This window comes from Anguilla anguilla, chromosome 4 (assembly GCF_013347855.1).
Source record: "Anguilla anguilla isolate fAngAng1 chromosome 4, fAngAng1.pri, whole genome shotgun sequence".
NCBI classification, from domain to species: domain Eukaryota; kingdom Metazoa; phylum Chordata; class Actinopteri; order Anguilliformes; family Anguillidae; genus Anguilla; species Anguilla anguilla.
In genome coordinates, this window is record NC_049204.1 from 57,930,874 (window position 1) to 57,940,345 (window position 9,472).

At 38.1% G+C, this 9,472-nt stretch overlaps 1 pseudogene; it reads left to right on the forward strand.

Annotated features, from left to right (window-relative positions):
- The first annotated feature begins 5,679 nt into the window (after positions 1-5,679).
- LOC118226296 lies at positions 5,680-7,006 on the forward strand (annotated as a pseudogene).
- The last annotated feature ends 2,466 nt before the right edge of the window (positions 7,007-9,472 follow it).

Consider the following 9,472-nt stretch of genomic DNA (forward strand, 5'->3'; position numbering starts at 1 on the left):
TATTTAGTACTTGGTCGCAAATCCGTGGTATTTATTGACTGCATTGTCTTGTCTTAATTAAGTGTAATGCGGGTTCAATAGTATTTGGGTCACGTGATTGTCTTGTTCAAGAAAACTCCACTTTTTGACCCTGAAAAACTCTTTGGTTCCTTTAGCAGTGTGTTGTCCACCCCATGGTGGCCTGCTTTATTAGGTACTCATGTTGAGAGAAAACAGCAACAGACTCCAAATGGAAATTACACACCTAGAATCAATTCCTTTTGACGTTTTGTTAGTTTTTTTGTGTGCATGAACTAATGAGGCAACAGCACACAGCTGGCCAAGAAACAGCTGTATAAAAAAGGCCTGCAATTCACCAGATATGGATGCAAATACCCACAAATTCAAGATGACAATCTGCACTTTATCCTCATGATAGTTTTATGTTTTATTTCATATCCAATCATCTGGAGCACAGAGCAAAAACATCAAAATTAGTCTCACTGTCCAAATACTTACAGATTGGCACAGTAGTTCTGGTTCTCAACTGAGAATTGCCAATTTAAATTTTAAAAAGAAAAAAAGTGGGACTTGCACTCACCAATAACAACTGGGTACTGGCACTCCCTTTCACTTCTATAAAAGTCTTTGTGGTTTCAAGCATATGCTATTTGTCAAAATGTAAATGTATTTCAGTCTGCCTTTCACAAATCAACAACAATTGTGAATTCACTGGGCGTCATTCACGAAACATGTATAATCACATATGATCGTAAACTGTGTGTAAGAGAATTTCAGCATTCATCATTTCTTTCTTATCTGCATTTGTTCATGGCTAGTTTCTTATGCTAATCACATGAACAAGATTGCGCATAAAATTTACAAACAGTCAGCATCTTCCAATACACCTGGGGTATGACACAAAAACAAAGGTCTGCACATGTCATGAATCCAATATTGGTTTTTCGTAGGAACATTTTTAAGAACAAAACTAAAAATCATTTTTAAAAAGTTTTGTGAATGAGGTCCAATATGAGGCTCAACACAAACAAATGTTAGTCAAGTAACAAAAAGTAAAAAAATTACCAGCTTTGGATTGTTCAAGAAAATTGAGTTAAAATATTTGTGCTACCTTAGTTACTAGATTTTTAAGGGTCTACTAGTGAATTAATTATTTCTAAAAAAAAACAAGAAAACAAGGCATTTATTTTGGCAATGTAACAATAATTTTAGTTTCTTTGGAAGGTTCTTCACAGATCATGTTGGCTTAGGATTTTCTGCCTGGCAACCAAGAGACATTTCAGGAGGCCTTTGTAAAGTGGAATCTGAGACAATGTGTCATAAAGTTAAATTTGATCTTAGTCACTTTAAGGAGATGGAAAAGACACCATTAAAAATGGTATGAATAGACGTATGACATGTCCAAGCATTCTTATCATAGAGGAAAGATCTACAGATAGGCAAAAAAAAAATAACACAACCATTAAATTACTTCATAATTTAATTTGATTGTCATTTACAGATATTATCCTGCATCAACATGGATCACTATGCCCTCGGAGGAGTTCAACTGTCAACCATGGGCTACCCCAAGATAAGTTAAAATCACCAGAAGAGGCAGGAATTTATAAAAGGATACTTTTAACATACATGCAGTCTTGCGTGAACATACTTTGCAGATTCATAATGATGAAACACATACTTCACATGAGTCGCCTCGACACGCTGCTTTGAGTCATCTTTTGAACCTTTGCATGCAAATGATATCATGTTTAACATGAAATAATATACTATCTGTGGTATAAACATAATAGAGGGGGAGAACTTTTACTGGCCACGATGCAGACGAACACGGCAAACACCAAGCAGCCAGACCAGCAGAGGATCTTTTTGTTATTTTCAACACGACAGTGCAAATTTATTATTTGGATTGTATGAACCACAGTACCATTTAGTATCCTTGAACATGGAGTACCATCTAAAGGGAATTAATATAATTGACCCAGACCCCAGAAGCAGCAGTTGTGACAGCTTAAAGATATTCAAATCTGACCCATTAATTTACTCTGGACCAGGGCAGGACCATATGTACTATGTAAGAATTGATTTAACACTTGACATACTGTATCATAAGCCAAAAAAGAGTGGGCACCCCTGGTTTAGATCTATCGGAAGAGCATGTGAAAATGATAAGGAGATTTGTATTTTTGGGGACTTTAACATCAACTGGGACAATAACATCTGTCCACTGAAGAATAGGCTGAATGAAGCCACACTTTTTGCATTTAATTCTAATGGTCAAAGCACCAGTATGTATCAGTGCAGTATAGACATGGTCATAGTACATCAACTTGCATTGACCTGATATTCACTCATACGCCTGAGAAGTACAGAGCAGCTATGTCATTTAGTTGGGGTTGCACAGACCATTATATCATTAGTATATGAAGGACCATTAAGATTCCTAAGCAATGACCACATAATGTACATAGGAGAAGCTATAAAGACTTCAAACCACTTAACTTTATACAGGAAATATTGAGTACTCACTGGGATCTTGTCATTTTCTTTGATAATGTTGATGACTCTTGGATTGCTTCATGACACTTTTTAATATGGCTGCCATCCATTATGCACCAATAACAATAAAATCAATCAACTCTGGTGGTGGAGCAGCAAAGGAAAGACTTGTGATTTTTTTTGTCTACCTTGGCACAACATATCCCAAAACTATGGACTTGGTTACATCATCTGAATTATTAAAAACTCCAGACAATTTTAAGCAAACAAATTTCAGCAAAAGCACAGTACTTTAGAAGGCAGAGGAACAAACTGGGCACACATAAATGGGAACTACCCTTAAATAGGCACAGCTAAATGGGCACAATAATTAGAAATACACATGCACTCTAAGAGGCACAATAATCCCAATGAATTACACTCAGCACACCAAATTATTTAAACTCACATGGACACTATAACTTGAATTAGCATAGAAGCTGCTCCATTTTTTCCATGTCTGTTCACATAAATCCACGTATTCTACATAGTAAACCCACATATTGTATGGGGTGGTTCTGTACCCCTGTCTGCCTTGGAAAAACAAGTGCCATAAATAAACAAAATGTCTATTCTGCAATCCAATGACACTTCCCTGGCTGAACATGTCCATAAAACGTACTTAATTTACAACATCAAGCAACTGGTGTGCCTGGTTTTCTTTTGTGTAAACGCTAAGTGGTTTTGCATCAATCAAACCAGAGTAAGTGTTTAGCTAAGGCGGTCCTGGCCATTGGAGCATAAACAACCATCTATTCATTTTTAGGCCCAGATTATGGATCAGGAATTTGTTCCCCCATTCTAAGCGATAATTTGTTCTGATAAAGGTCACAGCCCTCACAGCCCACATGAAGTAAAGTCTCCCTCGGCCCCTGTACAGCAAAGTAGTTCAGGCTGCCACTTGTTATGAGTATTTATACTCTGTAAAAAAAAAAAAAAAAAAAAAAAAAACATGTAATACTCAGGGAAATTAAGTTAATGATATATTTTTGATCAGTGTAATGTCAGCAAAGATTTGCTTTAAAAGGCTATGTGTGTCCAGTGTTCTTCACATTCCACTGATCATGAGAGCAGTTGTCTTTGCTCTGACTCTGGCCCTTGTGGGTAAGTAAAAGTGCAGATGTAATTTATGACTTTTTATGTTTGTAGTAGTGTCAAAGAGTTTTTGTTGTCATGCTGTAAATAATTTACCAATTAACATAATTGAAAGCTATTAAGCTTAAAAAAGATATTAGATATTAAGCTTGTTACAGTGCAATATAATACACCACCATAAGTCACTGGCTGACTTTATGGATTTGAAAAATTATTGTTTTCCATAGCAGAAGTTCAATTTTTCCACATTTTTTCCCCAATATTTCCAAAGAATCCTATTATGCTGGAAAATATGAAATAATATAGACAGAATGAATGTACATTATTGGACTGTTATATTTAAACCAGGTTTGTCATGTGATGTACATGATACAAAATGTAATTATTTTTGCTTTCAAAAATGATTTGTGTTTATGTATTAATCATCATGTAATTATGTCCAAATCCAAAAGAGAAATTATATTTGTGTGATGGTTTTTCCAGTTAGTGTTAATCATTATCTTTCTTTTTATCTTGTAGCAAGTCAAGAGGCTTAGCTTGGTGAGTATTCAGAAAACTACAGCAAACAGATATTAATATTTCATGGCAGCAGTAAAGAATTAAGCAAACAAACTGTTTAATGTTGCATAAATGGCTGTTGTTACAGCACCAGACTTTGGCACCAGTAAGACTTATGCGTACAAGTATGAAGCAGTGCTTCTGGGAGGTCTGCCTGAGGCAGGCCTGGCCAGGGCTGGAGTGAAGGTCAGCAGCAAAGTTCTCATCAGTGGGGTCGCCCAGAATACCTACTTTCACAAGGTAAAATTTACCAAGACCAAGACTACAACATACTACAGTATATCAAAGCAGAACTACAGACACGCTATTGATACATTGATATGCTGTCCAGGATATAACCACTTAGTGTTAACCATCATTGCTGTTCCTAAAATGATTCAATATTTATAATTAATTAATTTTTAATAAATAATATTTTAAAATAAAAATATTATTTAAAATAAAATGTTATTTATTAATGATTTAGCACTTCTTATAAAGTTAAAATATTGTATTCCCAGCTCATGGACCCTCAGATCTTTGAGTACAGTGGCATCTGTCCCACAAACCCACTAATCCCAGCTTCAGAACTCACCCAGGCCCTAACTGCTGAGCTGCTCATTCCCCTCAAGTTTGAGTACACTAACGGTGTCGTAGGGAGGATGTTTGCCCCTGAAGGAGTCAAGAAGTAGAAGCAGAAATTTGGGGTATTTTCAAGGCTAGGCTTGATACGGTGTTAGATGCTATCTAGTCTGTAGGTAATCAGACTAATAATTTAGTCCGGAAAATGGTGAGCATTGTTGGGCTAAATGACCTGTTCTCATCATTATGTTATGTTATGTTATGTTATGTAACGAGATGAGAAATGATGTTACTGTATATCATTACATTGCAATTGTTTTTGAGTTGTCATTCATGCTGTATAATGTAATTACCAGGCTGGTGCTCAAGGAATTTGCAAGACTGACTACGTTATCAGTGAAGACGCGAAGGCAGAGCGCATTTACATTACCAAGTCCAAAGATCTGAACAACTGCCAGGAGAGAATAATGCAGGATATTGGCATGGCATACACAGAGACATGTGCCCACTGTCAACAGGTGAGACTTACAGGAACTAAGTGACTCTAATAACATTACCTGCTGCTTATGCATATTCACCATGCTGGTCTCCTTCTGCAGAACGGAAAGAACCTGTGGGGAGCTGCGGCTTACAGCTATGTCATGAAGCCAACTGCAGCTGGTGCTCTGATTGCTGAAGCCACTGTTCAAGAGCTTCACCAGTTCACACCTTTCAATGAGATGACTGGAGCAGCCCAAATGGAAGCCAGGTAAAGCAGTTTGCAAAACAGTTGTGAAACTCACTGTCTGAACCTGACTGAAATACAACGTCTTATTTTCAACCAAACATTTACACAGTAATTTCCTTCACTTTTGTTCCACAGACATGCCCTGACTTTCATTGAGACCCAGAATGCTGCAGTTCAGCCTGTCCAGACAGAATACATAGCTTGTGGGTCCTTGGCATATGAATCTGCATCTGAGATTCTCCAGACACCCATTCAACTCATAAGGATCAGTAATGCTCAGGCTCAGGTATTGTGGATAGTTTTAGACATAATAAGTCTCAATTTGATTTTCAGTTTCTGGACAGCACCAATTCACTGTGAAGCTTGATGACATGTAAGTAAAGCTCATTCTCTCCTCCGTATTTAAAGACTGAGGCAATGCAAATGCATTGCATTTCACTATGTCCTAAGCAGCATTCTTGTGCTTCTCCTCCAGGGATGTTGACCTGTACCCCAGTGACAGTGTATTGCGGATGAAGATCAACAGCAAGGAAGTTCCTACCACCAGCTTACCTTATGAACATCCCACAGGTTCCTTTTCACATTTTTAAATATATCGTTCTTGAAAGACTACATGTTTCCTTTTGCTTACATTCTGAGAAGAATGAGAATTTTAAAAGTCTCTTGTATCTGAAGGTTCAATCGTCATTGGACAGAATGGTGATGGGCTGCCTCTCTATGCTGCCAGCCATGGCCTGCATGAAGTCTACTTTGACAAAAATACACGGAAGGTAATAAGAAGCTCATTTTCCGAGTTGCTTTTGATAGAGCACTGTCAAATTTAGCATAGCTAATCATGAAACAAACGTATCTCTTAGGTCAGAGCTGCTGATTGGATGAAGGATCAGACTTGTGTGGAAAGGCTGATGGTGAAGTTAGACAGGAATTCCGCACTCCCAGCGGACGCTTGACCAAGAATGCTGTCAGCTTTGCCCATTCTTGGGTCCTTCCTGCAGAAAGCTGTCGTGATGCCAGCCGTAAGTATCTTTCTACTCGAGCTCAGTGTCATTGTTAAGTGAAAGCATAATCACATTTGCCCTCTCTCTGATCCAGAGTGCTACATAAAGCAGGAGTCAGTGAAGCTGGAGAAGCAGATGATCCTGGATGGACAGGAGTCTAAATGCTACTCTGTTGAGCCTGTGCTCCACTGTCTGCCTGGCTGCAGCCCTCAGAGGACCATCCCTGTCACTGTTGGCTTCCACTGCATCCCCACTGGTAAGATAACGGCCATGGCTTGAGACACACTGTACTCCAGAACAAAAATACCATGATTCCATTCAACACTCATACAATAATATGCTAAATCTATTCAATCATTTAAAAAGCATCAGTCAAAACATGTATTGACTCATTCTTCATTACTTTTCCTTTCCAGATTCCAGAGTGAACATGTCTGAGGGCCTGAACAGCATTGGTGAGAAGAGTATAGATCTTAGGGAAACAGTTGAAGCCCACCTGGCTTGCCGCTGCACAGATGAGTGTGCTTAGTCCATATGGCTGTGCATGTCATACCACTTCTTACGGTGTAAACTTGTTGGTTCAATCGAAGGTACAATTGTACAATTGTAAATAAAAAAATAAATTTCAAGCATATTAAAACTTTCTTGTCTGTGATGCATTTCTTACGTGCTGAAATACTTGCAGTAACAGGTTATGCATAACATATCGTTATCTTAATAACAAGCTGTTCTGCTTGTTTATACCACTGCTGGGAAAATACCTCAAAAGGACATTTAACACTTTCAGTCAGGAGTAGTTACTATTTTCACGAACTATTTTTTTTTTTTAGTTTTCTCACATTACAAGCAACACCTCTGATTAAGTAGGCAGTGTTATCAATTCATTTTCTTGGTACTGTGAGGCATGGCTGGGGGTGGCCACAGCTCACAGGCAGGACAAACAACTGAACAATGTGGCAACTGCCTGTTATTGGTAACATACCAAAGTAATAAAGACCCTTAGGAAAACATAAAAAGCCCTTTCTAGCTACCAAACCTTTCCAAGGAAAAGAAATGTAAAAAAAAAACATGCAAAACTGGGACCAACCCACCTCACTGTGTATAGCCTAGCTTCCCCAAACTCAAATACTCCCATCCTCTAGGCCTGGAAGCTATGCCTCTTAAAGAGCCCATAATTAGATAATGGGCCACAACTAATGTGATCGCAATGACCCACAGCTCTGGCCATATCTGACTGTAGAGTCGGTAGTGCCCCCTGGTGGGCAGCACCCATATTCCCTTCGTGGCGTCACAGTACATATAGTAATACTGTACAGTGTAAAACAAAATGCTGCAATTTAAGTAGAGGCTACTGGGTGGTTCATCCTATTAAGTCACCACTCTAGTGCAGGGATGAGCTCCAGACAGTGGCAATGCCGAATGACTGCCAGCCACACAGTGATGCAAAACTGGCTGCAGTGGTAACCAGGGATGGGGGGGTTTACCTCAGTGGGATCTCTGGAACTCTGCTGCACAATCTAGCATGGAGGCGATCATCTGTCATTGTTGACCTGAACCTTGACATTTTTATTTAACCTTTATTTTATCAGGCAGGGCAATTAAGATCGAAATCAGGCAAGAGTAAAAAGAGCTCTTGAGGAGGCAAGAGAAGGATGTGGGAGTGGGGTTTTAAAAGGGGTAAAATAAAAGAGCTAAAGTAAAGTAAAATAAGGATAAACCGAACAACAACAGACAATAGAGGCAAACAAAAGGCAAGCTATAGTCAGGTAACCAACACCAAACAAGTAGCATACAAAATGTAGCAGCAAAAGCACAAAACTAATGACAGGTCAACACACACAGTGCATGGCAAGATGAGCAGCTACAGGAATTTGCCATTAGCAGGATATTAGAGATCATTGTGAATTAAAACAGCAACGTGTTTCAGCAGCAAGTCCATTAGATATAGTTCTTCAAAGTCAGGCAGAGGGATTACATTTTGCATCCCAGTCTTTAGCAGCTTAGAAAATGAACAACAACTGACCCCATAAAGTTGTTACTGTGGAGACATTGCGCTTAATGAATTTAGCAGATTGAGTATTTTAACATGAGGGTAATTTGAAATGGAATGCTCTGTATTTAATAACGGTTTGAAGACTTGATAATGTGAACAGCAAGTGTTCTAATAGCCCAGTTAATGACCCACAACATTGCGTCTTACGGTGCTTGCTAGAAAAAATAATTCTGAAGCATGCATGGTCTAATTGCCTATAAACTTTCATATGGTGAAGGGATTGGCAAAATAAAAGAAAATGTGTTGTGCATTTTAAAAATGTGCATGGCCACGAGGAAAAGTTAGTACACATTATGCAAACAAATAAACCACGACAACCTCTTGGAGCAACATTTTAACTGTCCCAGAGAGCTGAATGAAAACCTTTAGTGAGGCAGCATTAGGCGCTCATGCTCCTATTTGCTGGAATAGACTCCCTGAGGATGTGAGGGCAGCTGAAAGTATTGTTATTTTAAAACATAAGCTTAAAACGTAGCTTTTTAGCTTGATTTTCAATTTTTTTATTTATCTGGGAAGTTTTATTTATTCATCTATTTATTTTATTTTTTATTTATTTTAGCATTTGTATCTTAAATTTTGGCATGCACTGGTCTCCATGGTTTTACTTTTTTAATTTTTATTTTACATTGTTTCTTGTCAATCAGATTTGCATTTGTATGGACTTTGAACTGCATTTACTTGTATGAAAGGTACTATATATATATATATATATATGTGTAAGTTTGATTGATTGATGGATTGATTGATTGATTGATTGATTGATTGAGGGATGTGTACGAATCCCAGAAGTGGGCTGTGTGTACACTACTGATTAACCTTTAATTGAGAATCAATTTTAAGCTTGAAGACTGTAAGAATCGTGATCAATGAATGTCAGTGCAACATCTAGACTAGAAGGCCTCATCCAGAATGTCAGCAAACAGCCAAAGGACATCATCCGGC